This window comes from Vipera berus (assembly GCF_964194415.1).
Source record: "Vipera berus genome assembly, chromosome: 6".
Lineage (NCBI taxonomy): Eukaryota > Metazoa > Chordata > Lepidosauria > Squamata > Viperidae > Vipera > Vipera berus.
The window spans coordinates 59206313-59218768 of NC_138208.1; the positions used below are offsets into that span (position 1 = coordinate 59206313).

Sequence of the window (12456 nt, forward strand, 5' to 3'; positions counted from 1 at the left end):
CCCAAGTCTAATAAGTTTCTTTAGTCTTTCTGGATCAATCTGAACTACACAGATGCCTCTGTTTTCACTGCACAGATGGTTCAAGAACAAAGACATAATTTGCAATTGCAGGAAGCAATACAGAAATGTTACTTCCTCATAAACTAACTATAGTTGGGGGGGGATTAACTCATTAACTACTGCTTCATTGACTCCATTTTATCTTGGATGAGCTAGATATTTAAAATGTAATCAAATGCTATATATTAAGAATTAAATAGAATCAAGGAGTAGAGGTACTCTAGCTCTGCTTTCACTTCAGGCTCATTAAACTAAGGAGGGTGCCTGGTCCAGAGCCAAATGTTCTACACACAATAGAATTGTGACTGCTTCAAACAAAAGTAAAATTCTAGCAAGAATAGCCATTTTGTATGCCTCTATTCTATAATGTAAAGTTAACAAAAAAAGCTGATATGACTTATATTCAGTTTAAACTTTGAACAGATAAGGGTCATTATGCTATTTTAGCAGCTGACACTAATTTTTTGTAGGGAGTACTCCTAAATATCTACATGTGTGTGGAGTGATATGAAGTCTGGAAGATTACCGAAGCTGCCTCTGTGACTCTTGATGTTAATTAACACAGTGAATAACTTATCAAAATTAAGTTCTAAACCAGCTACTCCATAATATTTAATTAAACATGTAATGAAATATCTCTTTTAGGGTTCTCAAAAAAAACACCATCTGCAAATGTATTATATGACATTTTGTTTTTATAATATGATCTTGAATATTACTGTTCTTCGTATAATTCCATGTTAACATTTCTGTGAGGAGATTGAACAAAAGAGGAGCGAATGGACATTTTTGTGTTTTTAGATACAGACAATTCTAACAATTTGCTGCCATCTGGGGGCTGCCAGTTTGGATTTTTTGCAGTCCAAATCTCTCTGTATCTGTCAATGTACATGGGACCTTTATTATTCACATAAACTCTATATCAGCATAATACTAGAGATAGCAGTGTCAATAATATTGAAATCCTGAACTGGGGTATTAGATTCAAGATGGTTTTCCTTTTCCTCTTTTTCCCCTAGCAACATTGTTCTTACATTTGCTTCTCATCCTTGCCCAGTTACGGCAAACATCTCTGGGTAGGCCTGATTGCAAACTACATATGACTTCTTTGCATCTGCAGGCCTTATTTCTCTCAACAGCTCAAGCAACTTATGGACACATTTGAGAGAGACTGCTTTTCTTGATTATGTCCCTGGGTGCTAATGCTGCCTATGAGTGGTAGTCAAGCAGTGCTAACATCTCTTGGTGCAACAGACTGTTCATGAAAGAGCTTCACAGTGAAGCAGGGATGAAGCACAGTGGCTCATGAGATTGGGACCCTGAGCTGACAATCAGTAGGCTTGTGTTAGAGACCCGGCTGCTGCCAAGGGACAGGGTGAGCTCCTGACACACACTCCAACTCTCCAACAGTTCAAAAGCAGGTGACTGAGAGTAGATAAATGGCTACCACTTTGGTGGGGAACTTAATGGACACATGAAAGGAGTCTCTAACTGGGCATCCCCCCCCAACACAGTGATGTCATCATTCAGTCCTTTCACCTGGAAGACCTTTGGTGCTCCTGACGTGACTGTAGTAGTAGTAGCAGTGCAGCAGGGCAACTCCCTCTTTCCTCACTCAAATCCCCTTTTAGTTCAGGCCCTGAATGTGTCACACTTGGAGTATTGTAGTAGCTTTTTAGTTGGAGTATCAATATCTTACTCCACTGCTTGATTTGTTTCTAGAATATTTTCTTGTATTACTGTCAATTCTCCTTATTTTGCTTGTAACTTTTTGTTTACCAGTTATTACACTGGCTGGGAATTTGAGAAGAATACCACTACAGTCTGATGGCACTGACACATTGTGCCGTATTTATAAGTACAGTTAAGAGTTTTTTCTCATCCAACTCTAGTTCTATAAGATAAATTTACACTTGGAATCAGTTATCTCAACATTTAAGAAGCACTAGAACACTAGAACACTTCTTTTTCATGATCCCCATGAAGTTGTTTCAACATAAATATATCTTTATTTATAATTTTAAATATTGAGGGCTTGCTATTATGACACAGTAATGAGGCTTCCATCTAGGACCATCAAATGTAGCTCCTTAGATGACGGAATATATTACTGTTTCAATATTTATTTTATTTTAGATCTATACTGCATTTAGTTATAAGTACAAAATGAATTAAAGCTAATACTGCTATTATTACCCAAGCAAGTCACTCTAAAGAAGAGCACATCTTAAGAGGAAGCCATGTGGACCTGTCTATCCTTTGCATATATTTAAAGTGACAGAGAAAGGACAGAATTCCAGATATACACGAATGTTACACATTCATGGAGATTTGATCCCATGTTATCAGTTAGAGACATGCAAAACTTTGGGTAAGAAAGTTTTGTGTGTGCTTGTGCAAAAAAAAATCTGATAATTTTTAAAGCAGGTAAAATATTTCTAATGAATTATAGAAATTAAAATATGCCTAATTTTGCATTGCCTGTTAGGGACAATAGGGGATTTTAAGGATGAAAATGGAATCAGTTTATTCCCTGGAAGTCTTAAAAGCATGAAGAAAAAGAAAAAATGGGTCACGTTCCTTTTGGTGATGTCACAAGACCATGGATGATCTTCTGCATTACTGGTTTAGGGATAATCAAAAGTCAAGTTAATTATCAAAGACATAGTGCTTAATATATTTAGACATCAAATTACATCTACCTGTAATTTTAACATTTACATAGTTCAGCTTTTTTCTAAATATATTATCATCAAACAGAATGCCGCTAACAATTGCTAGTAACATTTGTTGTGAGAATAACAGTTGTGATAAAAATCAAAGAACTTCCAAAGCTTCTTATAGGAAAGGCAATATAACAAATAGAAATATTGAAGAATCTTACTACTGAAAATTGAATCTACCTTATAATGTAAGAAAGGCACATAATGGTGATTTTGTATATGTACCTACCCAATCAAAGTTCATTGCTCCTAAATATATTACCTCTTCCTGTGCCCAAAAACCTATGCAGCAGGTCCATCCTTGACATCATGCAGATTCATCACTGGAAATCAAATATTATTGCTTTTATGGGAAATTTAGTATTTGTCACAAATCTAAATTTCATCCCATAATGACTACCTGAAGAGTTAGCTCAATCTCATAGCAATCAATAGGCAGATGCCTAAATATAACACTGAATGTATTGATTGATCAGTTTAAATTTCTCTCTTAGAAAGCATCCCTATTCTTGAAATCCTGCAACTGGGTCAAAATATATTTTGTCTTCATTCAACTGAGGAAAAGAAAAACCTGACTTTGTCACCAAATCTCTTCAGAATTAAGCTCAGTTTGAAAAGTAATAGAACAGTGAGGCATTTACATTTTCTTATGTAGTGAGAGGTTTTTCTTAATTATATTTCTTTAATTTATTATTAAATTAATGTAAATTTCTTAATTTTAAGTCAGTACAATTATCCAATTGATTTTCAAGTAACCAGTTCATTAGGCATTCAAGTATTTCTTAATTTTAAGGCAGTAAAATTATCCAATTGAAGTTTGAAGTAAACTGTTCATTAGGAATTCAAAACTAGTTAGTTTCTCATGAAGGAGGGCATATTTAAGGAAAACAAATATGTATTGATAATTAGTTTGCACTGAAAATGGTAACTGTATGAAGTAAATAACCAAATAGTTCTATGCTATCTCTGTTGTGCAAAATATTTAAAATATTTTTTGTATATTAGAGAAGCTATCTTTAGATATGGAGTTAAATCTATCCTTTAGAATAAGAGAGACCCAGAAAGTTTGGAAAATAGAAACAGAATATACAGGTATAGAATAGGGAAATGTTTGTCTCAGTAATAGTACTTTTGAAAAAAATCTGGGAACATTAGTTGATCATAAACTGAAGTGTGATGTGGCTTCACAAATATAAATGTAATGCAACAGGAATGATCAGGGAGCTAGAAATTATGTCATAGGACTAGAGATCAATGGAGTTGGGAATGTTTAGCTTGAAAAGGAAAAAAAAATAGAAGTGGGAAATGATTGTATTACTCAAATTGTTGAAAGGATGTTATGAAGAATGTCAAGTTCTACTTTTCAGCATCCTAAAATACAAGACTCAAATGTCAGAGATAATTGTATGGAAGACATGTAAAGCTTATACGAGGGGGACCTTAATAAAGCATGAAGCAAAATAGAAGAAAGAACATAATAGATAGAAATCACAATTAGAAAAGAAAATAAAGGAAGTAGAACAGATTCAAAAAAACCAATCCTGATCCATAAATACTGGAAGGTTAAGTAAAGTTAAATAGCAATTAGATTTATTGGAAACAGCAGAACTTCAAAAGAAGATACAATGTATCAGATAAAATCATTTTGAAAAAGTAAACAAGCCAGGGAACATGTCAAATTAGAAAAGAGAGAGAAAAATGAAGATAACAGAGAAAAGAAAATTATAGATAAATCATACAACAATAAATGTTGGACATGCCATAGCAAAGAAAGAACATTTTATCATACATGGTGGTTATGCAAAATCACTCCAAATACTGGAAAGAAATACATCAAAACATTTTGAAAATTCTGAAAATAGGTTCAAACTAAAACCACAAATATTTTATATTACATATGATACCAACATATAAAAATAAAAGGCATCACAATTTATTAAATATATCTGACAGTGGCAAGAGTCAATTTGGCACAATATTGGGAAAAAGAAAACCTTGCAATCGGTACAAAATAGGGAGACTAAAATATAAAAAAAATTAAAGTAATAGAGAAATCGTGTACGTTTACAGCAGAAATCTAAATTCAAGCAGAAATATCACATAGCAAGGTCAACTGAGGCACTTACTAAATGGTTTTTGAAGAAAAAGATAAAAAAATGACAGCAGTCAAGAAAATTCAAGTAGAAAATGGTAATAATGTCCAAAATATAATATAAAAATATTCAAAGTAGCATTAACATGGACAGTCTTGTCGACGTCATCTGGGAAGAATTTGATCCTGTAACTCCTAAGGAAGTGGACAGGATTATGAGAAGGTTGAGCTCCTCCACATGCTTACTGGACCCGTGCCCTTCCTGGCTGGCCTATGCAGCTCGAGAGGGGACACGAGGCTGGTTCCTAGCGGTCATCTCTGCTTCTCTGAGTGAGGGTCACTTCCCCACCGCCTTGAAGGAGGCGGTGGTGAGACCTCTCCTCAAGAAGCCCACCTTGGACCCATCCTCTTTGAATAACTTTCGTCCAGTCTCCAATCTTCGCTTCCTTGCGAAGGTTGTTGAGAGCGTGGTGGCGCACCAACTTCCTCAGATCCTGGATGAAGCGGTTTATCTAGACCCGTACCAATCGGGTTTCAGGCCGGGCTACAGCACGGAGACGGCATTGGTCGCTCTGATGAATGATCTCTGGAGAGCCCGGGACAGGGGCCATTCCTCTGTCCTAGTCTTATTAGACCTCTCGGCGGCTTTCGATACCATCGACCATGGTATCTTGCTGCGACGCCTCAGGGGACTGGGAGTGGGAGGCACGGTTCTGCGTTGGTTCTCCTCCTTTCTCCAGGGTCGCTCGCAGTCGGTGCTGACAGGGGGGCAGAGGTCGACCCCGAGGCCTCTCGCTTGCGGAGTCCCTCAGGGGTCGGTCCTCTCGCCTCTCCTGTTCAACATCTACATGAAACCGCTGGGTGAGATCATTCGCAGTTTTGGAGTAGGGTACCATCAGTATGCTGATGACACCCAGCTTTTTATCTCAACTCCAAACAATATCAGTGATGCCCTAGACGTGATGTCCCGCTGCCTGAAAGCGGTCCGGGAATGGATGGGGAGGAACAGGCTTCAACTGAACCCGGACAAGACTGAATGGCTGTACGTTCCGGCAAGCCAGGATATTCAGAACGTCCCATTGCTTAACATCGGGGACAAGTTACTACCCCCTGTTGATAGGGCCCGCAACCTGGGTGTCCTCCTAGACTCGCAGCTCTCCCTAGAAGACCACATAGGAGCTGTGACCAAGGGGGCCTTCTCCCGGGTTCGACTAGTTCGCCAACTACGGCCTTATCTGGACCTGGATTCCTTACGTACAGTCACCCATGCCCTTGTGACCTCTCGCCTTGACTATTGTAACGCTCTCTACATGGGGCTGCCCTTGAGATCCACTCGGAAGCTTCAACTGGTGCAAAGTGCAGCGGCACGGACACTCTTGGGAGCCTCCCAATACTCCCATATCACACCTCTCCTCTGTGCGCTGCACTGGCTTCCGGTTGCCTTCCGTGTGAAGTTCAAGGTGCTAACAATGACATACAAAGCCCTACATGGCATGGGTCCGGACTACCTACGGGAGCACCTTCTGCCAATGTCAGCACCCCACCGTCCTGTGCGCTCCCACAGAGAGGGCCTCCTCAGGGTGCCACCACTCAAGGAATGTCGGCTGGTGGCCCCCAGGGGGAGGGCATTCTCAGTGGGTGCGCCAGCCCTCTGGAACAGCTTACCAACTGAAATCCGGATGGCCCCCGACCTCCGTACCTTCCGACGCGACTTAAAAACTTTCTTGTTCCAGCAGTCCGGCCTGGCATGATAGCGTTAATTGGGGACCCAGTTTGTTTTCACTATTGTTTTTTATTATTTTTATTGTTCATCTGTATACCTTCCTTCCTCTGTACACCGCCCCGAGTCCCTCGGGAGAAGGGCGGTTTATAAAAACTAATAAATAAATAAAAAATAAATAAATTAACATCTGGAGAAAAAAGGGAGGGAGGGATTGCTACTAGGACCTTTTTATAAAGTTTTTCATCTTTTTTGTTTATTTTGCTTTTTTAACTTTTTTTTTAAAAAAAATAATAACATTGATATACGTTGTGCTGAGAACTGAGAAAGAAAAAGAAGAGAAGACAATGCACACTAGCTTTGCCCTACTTTCTCTGTTTAAATTCTGTTTTGTGTGAAAAACAGAACAACCAGAGTTCTGTGATTGGGTTTTGCCAAAGTGTGGCTGACTTGAAACAAATTGGTAGAACTTCTGGAACATGATAGTTTCTTCTGCATTTGAAATAAATCATTATTCCTGTTTTGTAAATATCCTGGTATTAACATTATTTAAGAGTCTGCTGTTAAAAATATGTTAACTACTTACAACAAAAGATATAAAAATAAGAATTTGCTTTAGCATGAACTTTATGTTTGCACTTCATTATGGTTTAATATCAGAATATTATCTGGATATAGACAGATACTATTTTCAAGAACTTTCCTGGCACAATCATACAGAGATAAGAGACATCTTCTTTTCCCCATACTCCACTGACAGATCAAATCTGTCAGCTTGTCAGCTTTCATTGAATACAGTTTGACATAAGTCCATGCAGGGGCCATGAAAATCTGTTTGCAGTCAGCTCTTCAAAAACTTCAGTGAATATAAAAGTAGAACTTTTTCCAAATATAATGTTTTTGTTGGCTTTAAAAGGGTCCACCATTTATGGTGGTCTCAGAAACATCTTTCATTATTATTCAGTATTCCCTATAGAACTTAGAATTAGAATCCTTGAAAATTTTCAAAATGTTCTGGCTTATCAAGTTGATACTGAAACTTCTTAAATGCTACTAATAAATTGAACAATGAATTCCAAGTAACCATTTGCTGAGGAATGCCTCTAAATTATACCCTTGTAATGGAAATCAGTGAAACCTTGGAAATAGATAATGCCTTAGCCATTCTCAAGTTTGTATAATGAAGGCATCCCCTGACAGGGATCCAAGACAATTGGCAAAACCTCATGTAGCACTAAGAGGTAAATTACTATGGTGCTTCATGTAGGCAGTCATTTAAAGTAAGACTTGTTGTTTTTTTCTAGAAATATTTTTTTTAAAAAAAACTGAATTGCCTGATATTATTCTAGCATCTATCCTTTGTACTTTCATAGAAGATTAACTGAAATAAAATGTGATGAGAAAATATATTCAGTGCTGAAATTCATTAAAAATTATTAATATAGAATCTTATTTCTTCAACGTTCAAGATAATTAGGTAAAAAAACCTGCTGAAAGAAATTGCTCACATACCATGGAGTTCAGGATGATAGAGTTTTTAGGGGGGGAAAATCGAGGTGAATCACACACAATTCAAAATCTTAATAGATAAACAAGCCTAAGAAAGATAGGCTCTGAAAAATAAGGTATTGAAAGCAGAGACACAAACTATGAGAAGAAAAATTGGGGGAACATTTTAGGAGATTTAGATGACTGATTAATGAGAGGTGGAAACCTGGACTAATAACTACAGTAAGGAGGTCTAAAAATGATCTCAGTGCCTCAGAGTGCAAAGTTTGAAAAGTCCTAAAATGGTGGGGAGGGAATGGAAGACTGAAGAAGTGTAAACATAATCATACAATCATAGAATCATAGGGCTGGAAGGGACATCTAGTCTAATCCTCTGCCCAAGCCAGGAGACCTTATATTATCCTGAAAAACTGAACTCCATTTTTTTTTCTTGAAAACCTCCAGCGATGGAGCACCCACAACTCCAGAAGGCAAGCTATTCCATTGATTAATTGTTCTCATATCAGGAAATTTCTCCTCTTTAACGAGCTTCTGCCCATTGCTTCTTGTCCCTCCCTCAGGTGTTTTGGAAAGTAAGTTGACCCCCTCTTCTCTGTGACAGCCCCTCCAGTACTAGAAGACAGCTAGCATGGCACCCCAATCCTTCTCTTCCTTAGGCTAGACATAGCTAGTTCCCTTAACCATTCAGCATAGGATTTAGCCTCCAAACCCCTTATCATCTTTATTGCTCTTCTTTGCACTCCTTTTAGGGTCTCAGCATCTTTTTTGTATTGTGGCCACCAGAACTGGACACAGTATTCCAAGTGTGGTCTCAAATGCATTATAAAGTGATAGTATCACTTCTTGTTGATGCAGCCTATGACTGCATTGGCTTTTTTGGCAGCTGCAGCATACTGCCGGCTCATACTTAAGTGGTGGCCCACTAGGATAGCTAGATCCCTCTGACAGTACTGTTGAGCCAGTACATTTATTTTTTTCCTGCCTAAGTACAAGAGCTTACTTTTCTCATCACTGAACTGCAGCTTATTGAATAGGATCTCCTCATCTAGTCCTAATAGACAAAAGGGAGAAAGGGAATTACCACACATAGCACAGTTATAAGTTACAGGTCTGAATAAATACTTTTCAGCCCATGTTGAAATTGACTAGTTGCAGAGACCCTTTAGCTAGTGCTTCAAGAGCTGGAAAAATCCTGTGACAATAACTCTGAACATTAATCATCTGGACCAATATAAAATAGCAACAGCTTTGAGAAACCAATTTATGTTCAAAAGCTAAGTTCATTACTAAAAGCAGAGCAAATGTATTCTTTTATTTTAGTGATATCCTGATATCCTCCTGTTTCTCCAAGGAAGTCAAAATGAGACATAAAATTCATCTCCCAATTTTTATAATAGTTAAACCATTTGAGAAAAATTAAAATCTGATATAATAACTACTACTTTAACAACTGGAAATCTGCAGTTTTTTTCTGCCACTCTGACCAATGCAGCATACTGGATTTCATAACAGATGGGGAGCATCATAATGCTCAAATTGGTGGACAAAAGTTTTTTAAACATTGTCTAATAAATTGATTTTACGCATCTTGGGAGGAGAATATATACAACATTAAACTCCATTTAATAAAACAAGTAGCAAATGACAACTTTTAAAAAATTTTTTAAAACAAAACAAAGTTCAATACTTTTAATGAAATAAAGTAGCAACTTTGGGAAATTTTACACTTTGAATGACAATAGTCAATCAGTTCTAAACACTAATTATTACTATAATAGATTTAGCTTAATTATCATAGCAGCTGGACACCAATACCTCTAATTTGTTGCCCAAATTAAAACAAGAATGAAGGCTGCCAAGCTTGAACATAATTAATATATATCAATTTTAGCCTTCTTTCAGAAGTATTAAAAAACATAAGAGACAGAAAAAAATCAGTAATTCTAGTTTGTTCTTTTTCAACTATCTAGTTGTCTCCAACAGTTTTTTTTCTTTGAATAATATCCACCCTTTTTACACAGACTGTTTTATTATTATACCCAATCAGAATGATAAACAATGAGCATATCAAGGCTGAGAATTGTCTACAATAGATATATTCTTCAAAGAGAATCAAAGGCCTACTTAAAATAGCCATAACTAACAACTGTATGTCCCCAATGAATATAAGTTGGCACAAGATGAATGGATGTTGGACACCTCAAGAGATGCTAAGGTATTTTCACCTTCTACTACAGCATTCAGTATCACCACTCTAATAGCAAAAGTAAAGTTGTGAAATGAGACTGAGTAGATATATTTTAAGAAATGCATATTGATTTCTTTATCAACATAGTTAATAGGCAACAATTTACTACATAATGTATTATTTAAAGCAAATCAAGTCATGTCAATATTTTTATAAACATAACTGTGGTTTGGCATGGTGCAAGGTGCAAAGCCAAATTAAAAGCTTATGAGGCTATCTCTCAGCCACATAATAATATGTTTTGCAGGGTACTCACTTCATGATGAGTACTGCCCTGTTACTAAATTAGGGAAGATGGAGAAACATGATCGATATATATTTTCTCTTCTTAAAAGTGACAACGCTGCTAACACTGGATGTTTTTGCTTTGACAACATATGGAGATGCAGCCATTTTCCTTCTTATGTTTTACTCTTAGAATTAGAGTTAGAATTAGATGATACTGGGGCGGGGGGAGGAGGAATGTGTATGACAGTTAGTTAGACATAACAATATTGTAACAGTGTGAGAACCAAGGTTTTTTTGAAATAAGAGATGATAAGAAATGGCGGGTTGGAGAACAGGAGGGAAAGCCTGCATTTCAAACTAATTGGAGAATGTGATTTATGACTGTTAATTAGAGGAGGGAATTGTGCTTGATACTATGTGCTCAGGGGAGGGGAATTCAGATTTTAGCTGTGCCTATGTACATGCTGATGCTATGCTACTTGAATAAAGATTCTTTAAGGTAAACAATGCCTCAAAGTTCTTTGAAGAGTTTCATCTGTCGGAACCATGACATTAAGCCAAAATCTCCAACTTTCCTAACTATCTAGGGGTCCCAAGCCCCAGTCGCTGTCCCTAGAATCGAGGGATAAGCTGACAAAGATTCAGGAAATATTAGAGCATGAAGAAAGAGAAAACGTCTCAAGCCAGCACCCCAGCAGCAGCTGCTACCCCGGGGGTGGGGGGAGCAACAGCCAGCATGCCGGTGGAGAAGGAGCTTTTTCAGACCTCCCAGTTGGGGGCAAAACTCAAGCTGCTAGGACAGCTGATCTGGTCATCAGAATGCATCCAGCCCTTCAGGATGTCACCCAAGTAAGAAACTACAGACCAATATCACTTTTGAATACGGACTACAAGATATTAGCTAAGGTTTTAGCTAATAGATTGATGAGGGTATTGCAACAGATAATTCATGGTGATCAAACTGGGTTTATTAGTGGCAGACAAATGAAAAATAATGTGAGGCATATAGTAGACTTGTTGGAATTTTTGGAAAGGAACAACCAGATCCCTGTGGCACTGATCTTTTTAGATGCTGAAAAAGCCTTTGATCAACTGGATTGGCAATTTTTGATGAAAGTATTAGATAAAATGAATTTTGGGGATAAATTTTTACAACCAATTAGGGCATTATATCAAAAGCAAACAGCCCGTATAATAGTTAACAACAGTTTGACTGAAGTATGTAATATTGAAAAGGGCACAAGGCAAGGGTGTCCGTTATCACCTCTATTATTTGTTTTAACATTGGAGATATTATTGATTAAAATACGGAATTCGGAAAAAATTAAGGGAATTCAAATAAGAGATCAGGATTATAGATTGAGGGCGTTTGCAGACGATCTGGTTGTTACGGTGACCCAGCCAGAAAATTCTGTTGTGGACCTGATGGAGATAATAATGCAATATGGGAAAGTTTCTGCATTCAAGGTTAACATACAAAAAAACTAAAATATTGGCTAAAAATATGACAGTATTACAAAAGGCTGTTTTAGAAGGGTTAACTGGATTTGAAATTGTCAAAAGGGTTAAATATTTGGGGGTTTATTTGTCACCCTCAAATGAAAAGTTATATAAAAATAATTATGAAAAGTTATGGGGTAAAGCTCAAAAAGAATTGGACAGCTGGAAAAAGTTACAATTGTCATTACTGGGAAGAATCGCAGCAGTGAAAATGAATGTTCTGCCGAAATTTCTGTTCTTATTTCAAATGATACCCATTCTTAAAAAGGATTCAAACTTGGAGGAATGGCAAAAGGGTATCAATAAATTTGTATGGGCAGGGAAAAGGCCACGAGTTAAATTTAAGATTATGCAGGATACGCGTGAAAGAGGTGGT

The 12456-nt window shown here is 37.2% G+C and overlaps 1 protein-coding gene across 1 annotated transcript in view; it reads right to left on the bottom strand.

Moving 5' to 3' along the window:
* The window catches only part of GRIN2B (glutamate ionotropic receptor NMDA type subunit 2B), a gene marked incomplete at both ends in the record, with an annotated part of 295037 nt that overhangs the window by 153011 nt on the left and 129570 nt on the right, over nt 1-12456 (bottom strand). The window lies entirely within an intron of this gene.